The 14,732-nt window shown below is 41.1% G+C and overlaps 1 protein-coding gene across 6 annotated transcripts in view; it reads right to left on the bottom strand.

The window, feature by feature from the left end:
• Positions 1-14,732, bottom strand: part of Tmcc3 (transmembrane and coiled-coil domain family 3) — a 245,569-nt gene that overhangs the window by 51,922 nt on the left and 178,915 nt on the right. Inside the window, exon 1 of one of the 6 annotated variants that reach the window (XM_048358222.1) lies at positions 10,628-10,647. The exons of the other annotated variants lie outside the window; for them this stretch is intronic. The gene's annotated coding sequence lies outside the window, so the exon portion shown is untranslated. Of the gene's footprint in view, positions 1-10,627; positions 10,648-14,732 lie in introns of those variants that run through there. 6 annotated transcript variants of the gene reach the window in all.

Raw genomic sequence — 14,732 nt, 5'->3', positions numbered from 1 at the left:
CTTGGGTATCCCAGTAAGATTTCACCAGAGTTACCAAAAGGAAACAGTAAGGTTGCTGTATGAGACATTGTGGGGAACTGATTACTTACCAAATGTAGTAATCTTTGATTGGCAGGAATTAGATATTCTAGGCATCTTGGCATGTTGTGGTGGTAAAGAAACAAGACTGTCCAGGCCAAACAACCAAAACCAAGAAACATGGGGGTGGGGTGGGGAGAGGAATACTTTCAAAGAGGAGCTTGTGCCCCGAATGTACACTCTGCCAGACTTCCAGTTCCCTATGGATAGGGAGGGGAGAGTAGGATGACAAACAAGAATAAATGAAAAGCCACACATCTGGGGCACTTACAGGGTTCTGCCTTCCATTCTAAAATTACAGGTGGGGGACTAAAATCAAGGCAAAATTGTTTCCAAAATGCAAATAAAACTGCACTGAGAGATGGTACTAGAATTTCTTGACAATGCGTTGGTCTGTTTTCTGTAGTTAGCAAAAAGGTGACGGATTTAGGTTACAAAGGCAGTGTTTCACTATAAAAACCTGCTGGTTGCCATGACAATTAACATCTTTATTCCTCCCTTCTCTGCAGCATCCCTCTTCCACCCGAGTCAAATCAGAGAATCTATCTGTTATACTAGGGTCTTAGTATTCCCTATTCACAAAGATATACAGATGCAAAATACCTATTATTAAAGGGCTAATCCTCTTCCTTTCCCACAAATATCCTACAAACTACCTGGGACAGCCCTGGTGTGGTGGGAGGCAAGTATGAAGTGGGAAGAATTCCCAGGTGGCAGCTACTCTTCTGGCCCATCGCATCCCAGGGTGGACTTCCCAGATTCCCGCATGAAGCCCGGGCTCCACAGATAACTGACCTCGCCACAGTGAGGTGTCATCATCCATGCGTGGCCTGCCTTCCCCAGCCTAAGCTTCTTGAAGGGCTGAAGCCAGTACTGGGCACATGAGGAGGCACCTGGGATGATGAGGAACTTGGGAATGGCCAGCCCTCTTACATTTCCTTCCAATATCTCAGGACTGTGTTAACTTGGAGCAAATCAGTTCTGCCTGAGAAAAATTGCAAGAGGGAATTCTAGGGGCTGCTAACATACACACTATTTAACTGTCATCAGTGCTCTGTGCTCAAAATTCTCTTTAAAAAGTTCTTGCAGGTGCTCACTGATCTACACTGAAATGAAGCACATGGAAAAGACCCAAGAATAAAATGAAACACCCAGCATTTTACCTCCAGCAGTGCTCAGGGCCTACATTTGGGTTTCTACATCATGGTCATATCTATAATTCTAGCAATGCAGAAGGCATAGGGAGGTGGACCATAGTCACAGTAATAGGTTGGTGGACTACAGTCCTATTTGTCCCAGGAAGAAATTACAAGGCTCTATCTGAAAAGAAAAGGCAAAAAATGGGCTGAAATCGTGGCTCAAGTGGTAGAGTGCTTATCTGCCTAGCAAGCGTGGGGCCTTGAGTTCAAAACCCCACTACTGTCAAAGAATGGAAAGAAGAAAGGAAAAGAAGGGAAACTTTTGTCTCCCAAGTGGCTGGGATTAACCTCCAGGTCTGGTTCTAAGAAGGTGAATTTTTGACTATATATAAAACCTGCCTAAAGAAAGATGCAGATGGCCTAGTGGCAAGAGTGCTTGCCTCGTATACATGAAGCCCTGGGTTCGATTCCCCAGCACCACATATATAGAAAACGGCCAGAAATGGCGCTGTGGCTCAAGTGGCAGAGTGCTGCTAGCCTTGAGCAAAAAGAAGCCAGGGACAGTGCTCAGGCCCTGAGTTGAAGGCCCAGGATTGGCAAAAAAAAAAAAAAAGACAGATGCAGAATAACTATATTTTCTTTCAGGGAAAAATTTAAAGACACATAAAACTTGCAAAAATAATTTTAACACCTATATACATACTCTATCATCACTACTGAAAGTACAATTACTTGAGAAAGCTACTAAAGAGGTAATGTTGAAGCTATTCTTTTCTTCACCCCAGCAATGTTAGTCCTAGACATAAAGACACACTCCTTGGGTACAAAGGCCTTCTCAAAACCAGCAGCCCCCTAAGCACCATTAGAAAATTGGCTATATACACATACACATGCTCTGGCTCATTTACACACTGAAATAATGTACCTCAATAAAAACTGGGGATGAATTATAACTATAAAACACCATGTTGAAAAACAGCAAATTTTAAGAGATACCATTTAGGTAAAGTACATTGCTTAAGAATTCATCCAATAGTTCGTGCTGAAGGCCTGTTTCCTAGGCTTACAGACTAGGGACTTGTTCCCAGCCATCCCGCCTAGGGGAAAGTCCCCGGACCCTTGGCAGAGAGTGCGCACGCAGACTCATCCCACTTTGCACTGGTTAGTCCGCCAAGATGTGACCCCTCCCCTGCGGCGGGCGAACTGAGCGGCTTGTGGTGGGGTGTCATCCGTCAGCTCTCCCCCATTTGTAAGGAAATGGAAGGACTTGGAAAAAGTTATACTAAGTGAAGTGAGCCAGACCCAAAGAAACATGGACTCTATGGTCTCCCTTATAGGGAATAATTAGCACAGGTTTAGGCAAGTCACAGCAGAGGATCACAGGAGCCCAATAGCTATACCCTTATGAACACATAAGATAATGCTAAGTGAAATGAACACCATGTTATGGAAACGATTGTTATATCACAGTTGTAACTACTTTCAACGTGCCATATGTAACTGTAGCCTCTATTATTGATGATCTTCTTGTATCCCCTTCCTGTGGTTGTACCTACACTTTCTCTGTATCTTATCTGAGTATATTGGAAACCGGGTATACTGGTATTAGAACTAGGAAATTGGAAGCGAATACCAAAATCGAGAGACACAGGGTAAAAAAAGACAAACAACCACAAAAGCAATACTTGCAAAACTGTTTGGTGTAAATGAACTGAACAACTCATGGGGGATGGGGAAAGGGAAAGGGGGAGGGGGGAATGGGGGACGAGGTAACAAACAGTACAAGAAATGTATCCAATGCCTAATGTATGAAACTGTAACCTCTCTGTTATTCAGTTTGATAATAAAAAAATATATATTTTTTTTTTAAAAAGAAGAAAAAAAAAGAATTCATCCAATGTGTAGACACGCCAGCAGAGACCTCAGAGGAAGCAGGAAGACCTATCACCCATATAGTCACATCTGGAATGGAGTTTCTTAAAAAACAAGTAACTGGAATCTGATGTAAACAAGGCAAAAGACTTTTAACATGTGTTAAAACTAGGAAGCAAGAAAATGGATATCATATTTTAATGCCCTTTTTCCATGTTTGGAGGACTTTGTTATTACAAATAAATTTGTCAACTTATTTAATCAGAACCTTTTGGCCAATGATTTGACATGGGTTTTCCTCAGGGCAAAGACATTGGCCCTTCTCTGAAACAGCTGCTACTTCTCTGGGCTATGTCATTACTTTGGAATTCTGGAATCTGAATCTAATGTCACTGAATTTATTTCCACAGGACAGTCACTTCAACCTTAAATTAAATCCAGCCGCCAACACATTCATAAGCTTAAGAAAATTAAAATCAATTGACAGTTTAATAAGTTAGCTGTTTTTTTTTTAATGGGCTCATTTTAGGCTACTATGTAAATAAACTAAAAAGCAATTATTTAAAGAGTTAACCTACTAGAAAAGTAACAGCAATATCTGAAATGCCCAAAGTGTCAGAAAACACAAAATAATCTTTCTGTTCAGAATCTTTGTCTTTCAATAGCATGGATTATTCTTATTAACTGACATAATAATATTAAAAATTATCCCAAACACACCAACCATTTTTAAACTAAGGATTTAAGGAAAGCTACAAGAACACAATTCTATTTCATTCAATGCCTATTTGCCTATAGGAATAAAAACTTACCAAAAAAATGTCTTCTGCAATATGCAAACTGTCCTTAAAATACTTCCCAGGTTCAAGAACTCACATTTTAAGTCTTTCTTCAAAAGCCAGAGCTTAATGTGAGCCCTGAGCACTTCAAAAACTTACTTGCTATTAACTCATTTTAATGGCCAAGAGAGCACTGGTCAAATTTGTCAGCAGCAGCATATGGGTGCCACCCAGATAGCAGACCATTTCCAAATGTGTCGGCGTCCCCACTGCTCCCTGGAGGGCTTTAAATGAGCCACTGCAACATGGTGCCCACACCCACAGATGCCAACTCAGTGAGTACCTCTAAACTGCCCCACACATGAGGCAAGCCTTGGCTGCTTTCATACACAAACATGACTTGATGACGGGAGGCTTTACAAGCACAGTGCCTTTCCCAAATGAAAGCATGGGCAATAAAAGCATATTCACACCTCCTTTAAGACTCTCTAGGGTCAGGTTATGAAATGGTAAGTGCTAGTTTCTAGGCATAGACAACAGTTTTAACCTCCCTCTGTGTCAGATGCAGAGATACAAGGCAAGTGGACAGCTTAGTAATTATCACAGGTGCACTGAAGAACCCCTAAATACCTAAGGATATTTATATGCAAGGCACAGGGTGATAGACAAATAAGAATAATTAAACCAAATAAAGAAACCCCTTATTACTTCCAAATCTGAAAGCTTGCAACATTCACAATCTTACCATGAAAAATCAACTTGAATTTCCCAGTACTGAGCCCAGTACATGCATCCTAGATAAGTTTACTAAGTGAGAGAACAACCAGGCTAAGAAGGCCTTAGTCGTAAATCCTGTAGAGATAAGTTAGGTTGGGTTCTGCTCTCTGTCTCCCTACATGGGATGGTGTGCCACAAATTATTTAAGGCAGCAACAGTGATTGGAAATGTCCCATATTAACAGATGTTGAAAACTATGTTAGTTTCAAAAACTAAAAGGGCCGTATTCTCTCCTTTAATCCTCCTCAGCCTCACAAGTAGAGAAATGAGACTGCAAGAACAGGCCACTGTGGCTGGCTTGAAGGGCAGGATTTAAAAGGAAATTACACACACACTCCTCTTTTACTAGCAAAAGCAAAGAAGAACTTTTTTCTTTTTTTTTTTCAAATTTTTATTATCAAACTGATATACAGAAAAGTTACAGTTTCATACGTTAGGCACTGGATACATTTCTTGTACAGTTTGTTACCTTGTCCCTCATACCCCCCTCAAGAACTTTTTTCTTATAACCACATACAAAAACTTGGAAGTCTTTCCTGCATTTTGCTGCTTTGTCTTTGGTCTTTCCTTACTGTACCTGATATTGGAATCATGCTTCCTTGAACATTTCTAAGTGCATGGGCTAAATTCTCAAAAATGTTCATTTCAAATCCTTGGGGGAGGGAGGTGGGAGGATGAGGATCCAGAATAAATGCACCAGAATTACAACTTTTCTGAGTTCATTACTTTTAAACTCACAGAAAAAGTGGAAATATATCAAAATAATACCCCACACATATGGAAAGCAGTATATTTTTAAAGACAGGTAACCATGTAGAAACTTATGCCAGACTAATCAGGCAGATATCTGAAAAAAATTCTAGCTGATTCAAAGACTTAAACATACAAAACAAAAATTATAACTACATTAGAATAGTGTGTGTGTGTGTGTGTGTGTGTGTGTGTGTGTGTGTGCATTGATTCTAGCACCTGAACTTAGGGCCTTATATTCACTTGGCTTGCATATTCAAGCTGATGCTCTACTATTTGAGTCATGCCTCCAATCTGGCATTTTGCCAATTAATTGAAGATGGAGTCTCACAGACTTCTTTGCTTAAGACACCTTTGAATAGTGATCCTCCAGTTCTCAGCCTCCTAAGTGGCTAGCATTACAAAGGTGAGCCAATGGTACCAGTAGAATTTTTTTTTAAAGGATCTCAAAGTACAAAGGCTATTCTGAGAATGAAAAAATCTTAGAAGCCATAATATTTCATATTTCTTTATAGCATATTCTGGTTAATATTTAATCAGTGCTTGCTATATGCTAGCTCTATATGCTCAGTACACACAAAGAAAATAATTACATCAGTGCGGAAGGCAGAATTCCTTGTACGTGAGTAAGGCCAGTGAACATGATAGGATTTCACTTCTGTGACTAGGTTATCTATATACCAAAGATTAAGATATTTTGTAAACATTGATTAAGGTCTCAAACCAGAAGACTTAGCTAATCGAAAGGTAGTGCTGTTTCAAAAGAAGGAGCTAGTGGTGAGAGACAAAATACAATAGAAACTGGTATCCCACTGGCCCTGAGAAGCAAACCAGTAGGTTGTAGAGAGGACATGCAACAGGAAACAATGAGAAGCCAGTTGGAGGGATGGGGCTGATGGCCTCAGTCCTTCAGCTGCAGGGAAGTTAATTCTGTGATCAACCAACAGTGAGCTTGGAAAAGAACCCCAGGCTTGGCCTACACTGATTGCTGGCTAATGAAATTCTTGATAGCAAATGTGGGTAAACTGTACTTGGACTCTGGCCCCAGGAAACCATGAGGTAAGAAATGGGTGGTGCTTTTAAGTTGTTGAGCTTAAAATGTGTTACATTGCCATAGAAAATGAATACTGTCAGGAATGCAGAACTGAGGAAAGTGTAGGTGCGAAGCAATTTGCTTCATATATTAAGAACATCCAGGGCTGGGGATATAGCCTAGTGGCAAGAGTGCCTGCCTCGGATACACGAGGCCCTAGGTTCGATTCCCCAGCACCACATATACAGAAAACGGCCAGAAGCGGCGCTGTGGCTCAAGTGGCAGAGTGCTAGCCTTGAGCGGGAAGAAGCCAGGGACAGTGCTCAGGCCCTGAGTCCAAGGCCCAGGACTGGCCAAAAAAAAAAAAAAAAAAAAAAAGAACATCCACAAATCTATTTAGAGGATCAGTGGACACATTTTAGATGGATGGATATAGATATATACACATATACCTATGTAATATAAATTATAATATGATACATGATCAGAATGTATAAATACAGTTCCCAAACACAAATACTTTCTGATTATATGAAAATCTGATGAACCTATTGTTGCACATCACTTCAGTAAGATGTAACCATCAGGAGAAACTGGTTGAGAGATACCAGTGCATCTCTGTTCTACTTTCTACAATTCCTAGTAGGTCTTAAACCATTTCAACATAATACATTTTTAAACATGATCGACTTCATTTGTAATAGGAAAAATATAAATATTGAAATGAGCTACCTGTTTTTACCTTACACTGGCAAGGATCAAAAGCCTTGATACTGCACTGTGTTGGAAGAAATGTGAGTTGAGGCAGTTCATATGTTCCTGACAGTTATAATGAACTATCACCAGTCTGCTCCCTGCTGCACAACCAGCTCCGAGTGTTTGACACGGAATAGATACAGTGTTCAATTTGGCAAAACACACTAGTATCAAATTGCCAAAGACTAGAAGCAATACACTATGTGCTTTAATAAGGAAATGGTTGAGCTAATTATGGGATAAGCATGGCCTGCTTGCATCAAAACAAGGCAAGTTCCCCAGCACTGACACAGAGCAAGAGCAGAATATGCTCTCCAGCTTCTGGAGCCCATAGTGTAATTCCCCAACATGCTTCCCATTTACAAAGCCCTACTCCTGTGCCAGGCTCCAGGCCCAGGTGGAAAGAACACAACCATCTCTCAGAGAGGAGAGGACAGGTAGTTGCAGGCAATAGGCTGGGAAAGCAGCCCAGAAATTGAGAACCAAACTGGGTCAGATGAGAGTCTACTATTATATAAAAAGCTGGATTCTGTCTTCTTGAAGGAGTTAAAGCAAGGAATGGACAAGACACTTTGCAAAGCATCTTGTTATGGTTTGAATAGGAAATGTTCCCCCATAGTCTCATGTACTGAATATTAGGTCCTCAGCTGGTGGTGGTGCTATTCTGGGAGGTTCTGAAAACTCCAGGAAGTGAGGTCTAGCCAGAGGAAGTAGGTGACAGGGGACATATCCCAGTAACCTTGCTGTATCTTTCCTTGGCCCCTTCCTATATACCCTCTCTCTGCTTCATGTCAGCCATAAGATGAACAGTCTCTGCCACATGCACCTGATGCTTTGATTCACCATGGGCCCAGAATCAACAGAGCCAAGGACTCTGAACCAAAATCTCTGAAACCTAGAGTCACAATAAACCTTTCGTCTTTTTAAAATTGTCAGGCATTTTGTCACAGCAATACAAAGTCTGATTAACACATATTTTTAATATAAAAATAACAAACTGACTCAGCTGACAAAGTTCACAAGTTGAGGACCATCTCTGATTTCCTAAGATTTTTATTCATGGTATCAGGTAACTTCAACTTGAGCACTGTGGTAAATAAACTGAATCACCCAGAACACATTCCTGTCCCTATGCCAGGAAATGTGTTGATCCTTAGGAAAACATGAGAACTTCAGGAAACACAGTAGAACCCAATCCACCTTATGGGGCAGATTTAAAGGACACATTAGGATACTCTCGTGATTGAAGGAATGTGTACATATCCCATTCAGGCACCTGGACCTGCTATCCCTGGCCACATACCTTCACTAGCTCTCCACCCCCAGGTAGGCATCACATCAAAGAAACACATGGTTATTGCATTTCTTCCATTATCTCCAAGTCTTCTGTGCCTTTCAACCAGGCTCTCAAGCACTTTGCCTGATGCCAATGCACAGCCAGAAGAGCTCTTGCTGAATGGGCCTCATATTGTCAGATAAATGAAAATCTATGCCAACTAGTGATTCAGTCTCAAACAGAGGCCACCTGTTCCAATTAATGAGATTAAAATAGTACACTGCTGACTATCTGAAGTCAAGCTCAGGACTTGGCAATGATCATAATGGCTTTAAAAAGACGGCCAAAAGAGCCTTTTGACCCCAACACAATTGTATACACTGGAGTAAACATATTTAGGCTTCAGCCTGGCTTTCAATACGGACATGGTTTTTGGACAGTGCTTCCATCCAAATTAATGCAAAGAGCTATATAGTTCCAGTACTGCTCATATTGTAACAAGCCTACATATATACCTTCTTTATGTTCAACTTTAATTCATAAAAATCATGGATTTCTTTCCTACTCCCTATCTGTTTTCACCTAAAATTCCCAAAGAATCCCTATCTTCTGCAGGGGCGGGGAACATCTGGCTCACAGGCTGTTCAAAGCCAGAGAAATCATTCGGCTCATGACAGGACAGATACATATGCTTCTCTTCATCTGCCTTCGGCCATCTGCCTGTATTGATAATTTTGTATGGCCTGCATATGATGATATAAATAGCCAATTGCTCTTGGCTTGTTTATTCACTCTTTAACCTAAAGTCTTTCTTTGCCAGCCTCAGTTTCTCTTATGATTGTCAGAAGACTAGAGAACCCAGCCTGCAGGGAGCACACCTCATTTTTTAACCTTCTTTGGGGATTCCCACACAGACAAGACTGTCATTTACCTATCAGAGTGGGCTTTTTGGTCTTCCCAAATAACATCAAGACTAAATTTCGTCTAGCTCATTGGGAACACAAAGAATTCAGAGCACATGACAGGAAACACATTACAGATGGTTCCTGAATTATAATGGCTTGACTGATGGTATTTTGACTTTAGCACAGTGGGAAGGCAATTTATGTTCAGTAGACACTGAACTTGGAATTTTGATCTTTTGCCACATGATCATGAAGGTAAACCACATACTAGGTAATGGGTTATTTCCCAATAAGCCCATTGTAAGTTGAAAACAATGTCAAGCTGAAAATGCATTTAATCTACCAAAGCTACTGAACAATGCACAGTCTCAAGGACCTTAAACATGTCCAGAACACTTATGCTCACCTACAGGTAGGCAAAACAAAGCCTAGTTGATAACAGTGTTGACAATTCAAGGAATTGTTGAAAACTGTGAAAACCAGAATGATTATGAAGTCATCATAAAATCAGAGAACCTTAAGTAGAATCAGCATAAATTGCCAGACTGTATATGTACACATGCACACACAGACACACACACACACGCGCGTGCGCACACACACACTTTAAAGTCAGACTAGAGAAAACATATAATTCAAAGGAGAGACAAAAATCAACAACTTAAAAAACAATGAAAAAATAAGCAATCCATGATATATAATGGTCAGTTCAGCTAAAATTTAAGTCTGAGATTCCAGTTGAACCAAATAGTTAATAATTCAAATTTTAGCACTCTATGAAGAGCAATGCTTCTAGATATCTTCTAGGTTATGAGTCTAGAAGTAGGTATTTGGGAAAGGAATGAGGCTACATTACAATCAATATTTTCCTAAATGATTCTCAATTTCTTTAGTTTTAGGTGGTATAAGACAAAAAACTATAATAAGAAGCTCATAGTGAGTAGGTTATTCCCTTGTTAAGCCTCAGCCCAATCCAGCTGATTTAGTACCAGACACAGTTTTTATGTGGTGCTAAAAGCTCCTAGCAATTTGCCAATACTTGACCATTATTGCCTCTGCCCTAACTCAGACAATATTTAACTAGAGTAGTGACACTGATACTTTCAAAACTAGTGTAAGTTTTAAGGAATGAGCTGATTTGGAAATATGAAGAAAATAATAGTGCAAGTGACACTGAGCTGAGTGTAGGCAGTATGGGAATGACTGAAGTCTGGGAAACTGTAGTCCACAGTGACTCAACCCCAGAATAAGCAACGCTATACCTGTAATAGGTTTCCCAACACTAGTTCCTGTAGTTGCTCACACAGCTGGCAAGTGGAAGAGGTGACCTCAGGTGTGACTCAAGTCCATACCTTTCATCCTTCATTTTGCTCCTCAAAGCCAGAGAGCTGCTGAGAGAATGATGCTGGAGAAGAGGCAGCAGAGGTGGCTGTTCTCCATGTAAGAAGCAATCTAGGGATCAGGTAGGGGAGGTGACAATGACGAAGCATCTGGTTTGGGGACTGGTTGTGGGTGAAATGGGGGTTGGGACATCGAGATGATGTTGAACATACAGACTTTGAGGGACTTGTACAACAGCTAGAGGAAAGACCTGGTATTGTGCAGTGAAAGTCACACTTACTCTCAGCTGGGTCTCAAGTCAGTATATATGGCAGAAGTCTGATGAACTGTTTCCACCAGAACATGGCACTGGGACTAGCAGTGGACATGCATCTCTCAACAGATCATTAGATGCTCTGCCCACGAGCCATAAAGCAGATGATACTTTAATTTTATCCAAGGACCAGATAAAGTTTTGAGGTTTAGGGATTGTGTCACATAAAAGTTACATAACAATGCTGGGTACTGGTGGCTCATGCCTATAATCCTAGCTACACAGGAGGCTAAGATCTGAGGAACACAGTTCAAAGCCAGTCCAGGCAGGAAAGCCCATGAGACTCTTATCTCCAATTATCCACCAGAAAACCAGAAGTGGCAGTGTGGCTCAACTGGTAGAGCACTAGCCTTGAGCTGAAGAGCTCAGGGACAATGCTCAGGCAAGAGTTCAAGGCCCACGACCACCACCACCAACAAAGAGTTACCTATAACCAGCTTAATATCTGTAGTCCAAAAACTTGAACTGCTCTGAAATCTGAAACTTTCTGAATGCTAACATGATGCCACAGTGGAAAATTCCATATGAACATTAGGTGATTGGTCACAGCCCAAAAACAAGCACACAAAAAATACTCCAGGTAGTAATAGGCTATCTGGATAAGAGTATTGGAAACATAAATGAATTTTAAATTTATACCTGAGTCCCATCTCTCAGATATCTTGTTATACATATGCAAATATTCCAAAATCCACCCCTAAAATATCCAAAATCAGAGATGGTCTATAGAGTTCTAAGCATGCTTGGTAAGAGATATTCGACCTGTATATTGAAAACATAAAGTGCTGAAAGATTCTGTCAATGGAGAGTCAAAGGAACTAACACTTAAAAGGCACCAGCAGACTGGTGGACTCTAAGTCACACACACACACACACACACACACACACACACACCACCTGCTTTATGGCTTTGTGTGTACTTCCCTACTTCTTCCCCTCCACTGGTGGGGGTCAAAGATGAACTAGTCATACAAAGATTCACAGAAAAAAAAAAGATCCCAATGGAGCCTCAAATAAGATAATTTTCTAAAACATGGTAACAATCTAAAGCAGCTGTGTAGCATTATATACTGTCACCCTCTGCAGTCCAAAGTCACAAGGTATGATGACCTAATGCTAAATCATGCAAATATATTTTTCACCTAAAAAATTCACAAAACTTTAAATCTGTTCATCAATTAATTCCCTATTAAAAATCATTTTAGTGGCTAGGGATATAGCCTAGTGGCAAGAGTGCCTGCCTTGGATACACGAGGCCCTAGGTTCGATTCCCCAGCACCACATATACAGAAAACGGCCAGAAGCGGCGCTGTGGCTCAAGCGGCAGAGTGCTAGCCTTGAGCGGGAAGAAGCCAGGGACAGTGCTCAGGCCCTGAGTCCAAGCCCCAGGACTGGCCAAAAAAAAAAAAAAAAATCATTTTAATTTCTCATTTTACCTATTTTAATTGAGATAATTCTCCCATAAAATTTAGCTAACCTTGTAGATCCTGGGTTCAACCTCCAGTACCACTCAGGCTCATGTTCTCATTCTCGTACACATATGTGTACATAGGTATGTATGTATATATGTATGTATTTATGTAGTTGTACTTTAAAATACATATATTTGCTGAGTACACATACACTTGCTTTAAAACATTTTTTTAAGAAACTTTAAGACAGCAGGTAGTACAATGGTTCGTGCCAACCAGTCTATATTAGTTACATACTTTAACTGGTTACAGTCTGCTGACATGCTTTTTCACTTCTATGAATGAATGGTCTGGAGTTAATGTCTAAATTTCCTTCCAACTGAAATAAACTAGGTGTAGCGCAGTGGTAGAGTGTATGTGGCATGCAGAAGGCCTTGGATCCAATTTCCAGCATTAAAAAAAAGGATGAACCAGGCATTGATAATGTATACCTGTAATCCTAACTACTGTAGATCTCAGTTCAAGACTTGGCCAGAAAGAAGAGTTCAAGAGATCTTTCTTTAATCCATGAATTGAATCCAGGCATGTGCCTATCATCCTACCTTCATAGGAAGCTGAGATTGAGAGGATCACAGTTCAGGCCAGAAACAACCATGAGACTGTCTCAATGGAAGAAGCTGGCCATGGTGACATGCTTTTATCATTCCAGTTACAACAGGAGTAAAAAAAATAGACAGGAGCATGCCTGGACAGAAGCCATTGCAAAAAAAGTTGGAGGCATGACTCAGTGGCAGTGCACTTGCCTAGGGAGGGAGGGAGGAAGGGAGGGAGGGAGGGAGGGAGGGAGGGAGGGAGGGAGGGAGGGAGGGAGGAAAGGAGAGAGGGAGGGAAGAAAGGAAGGCAGGCAGGCAGGCAAATAAATAAGTTCTCTCCTAATTTCAACAAGGAGTTTAATCTTCCAATCTTCTGCCATATGAGAAGCATCAATTGGTCAAGCAAGGTACTCCCTAGAGAGTGCTGGTGTGGCTGTTGGTGGTTCGCTTTTTACTGGTTGGTTTAAAATCACCCTTTGTAATGTTTTTAGCTGGAATAGGATCCTCAAATGCCTTTAGATCTGAGCAGATACACGTTTACAATCAGTCATAATGACTTGGTTCCTGAGGGAACTAAACTGGGAAGCAATCCTTGAAAGGATCTGGTCTCAGGAGAAAACTCATCATGGGAAATCACACTTGAAGCTGGGCACTGGTGGCTCATGCCTGTAATCCTAGCTACTCAGGAGGCTGAGTTCCGAGGATCACTGTTCAAAGCCAGACTAGGGAGGAGAGTCTGTGAGCCTCCTATCTCCAATTAACTACCAGAAAATCAGAAGGGTTGCTGTGGCTCAAAGTGGTAGAGCACTAGCCTTGAGCAAAAGAGGTCAGAGATAGCACCCAGGCTCTGAGTTCAAGCCCCACAACCAACTCCCCCCACCACAAAAAAAAAAATCATACTTCAGTCTCCACTCCCTTGCAGCTCTTGCAGTTAGACAGCTTCACTGCTGTTAGGCATTTTATCCCTATTCATCTTCTATTTTAGCATTAGCTGAGCATTCACTAGGTGGTGGCACCGAACAGTACTTGTGCATACATCATGATTTTATCTCTCAACAGTTCTCCAAAGGAAACATCACATGTCTTGAAAAGGCAAAGAGGAAAATTGCCTAAAAAGGTAACTTGGGTAAAATGCCCAACAGTTCACTGGGCAGAGGCATCCCCTCACCCCAGATCTGGCACTATGAGCCACTCCAGTATACTTCTCGGTGTGGTATACTCAGAAACATAAGAAGCAGTGGATTGCCATTATGAGGGACTCCTCAGAAGATCATCAGGTGACTGATGATATGGCATAAGAGAACAGAGGGCATGGACACACAGGCCAGACATGGGGATCTACTGAGGAGACTCCTGTTTGTAGGCAAGTTTCAAATATGATGCACCCAAGAAAGTTTCCATCACATTCTTCAATGGCTAAAAGATGGTTTTCTAATGATTTTAAATCTACCAAATCAGCCCTTATAACTGACTTCCCCCAAATTACTGGCAAAATTCGTATAGCCCAGGTACTATAAAGTGCATGCACTACATTCTGTATCATTCATTCAGATGTTTAATGGGAATGTATGGCTATGTGCAAAGACTGTTTAAGTATATGTCATAAGAACCTAGGGTATGCAGCTGACAACTGGGCAGGAGCCTGCAGAAGCTGTGTATGTCTGCCCCAAGCTCCTAACTAGTTCACTAATGCTGAGCTGCCCCCACT

This window comes from Perognathus longimembris, chromosome 1, assembly GCF_023159225.1.
Source record: "Perognathus longimembris pacificus isolate PPM17 chromosome 1, ASM2315922v1, whole genome shotgun sequence".
Classification (NCBI taxonomy): Eukaryota; Metazoa; Chordata; class Mammalia; order Rodentia; family Heteromyidae; genus Perognathus; species Perognathus longimembris.
The sequence above is the reverse complement of the archived record's forward strand: the minus strand, read 5'-3'. Positions and strand labels throughout refer to the sequence as shown.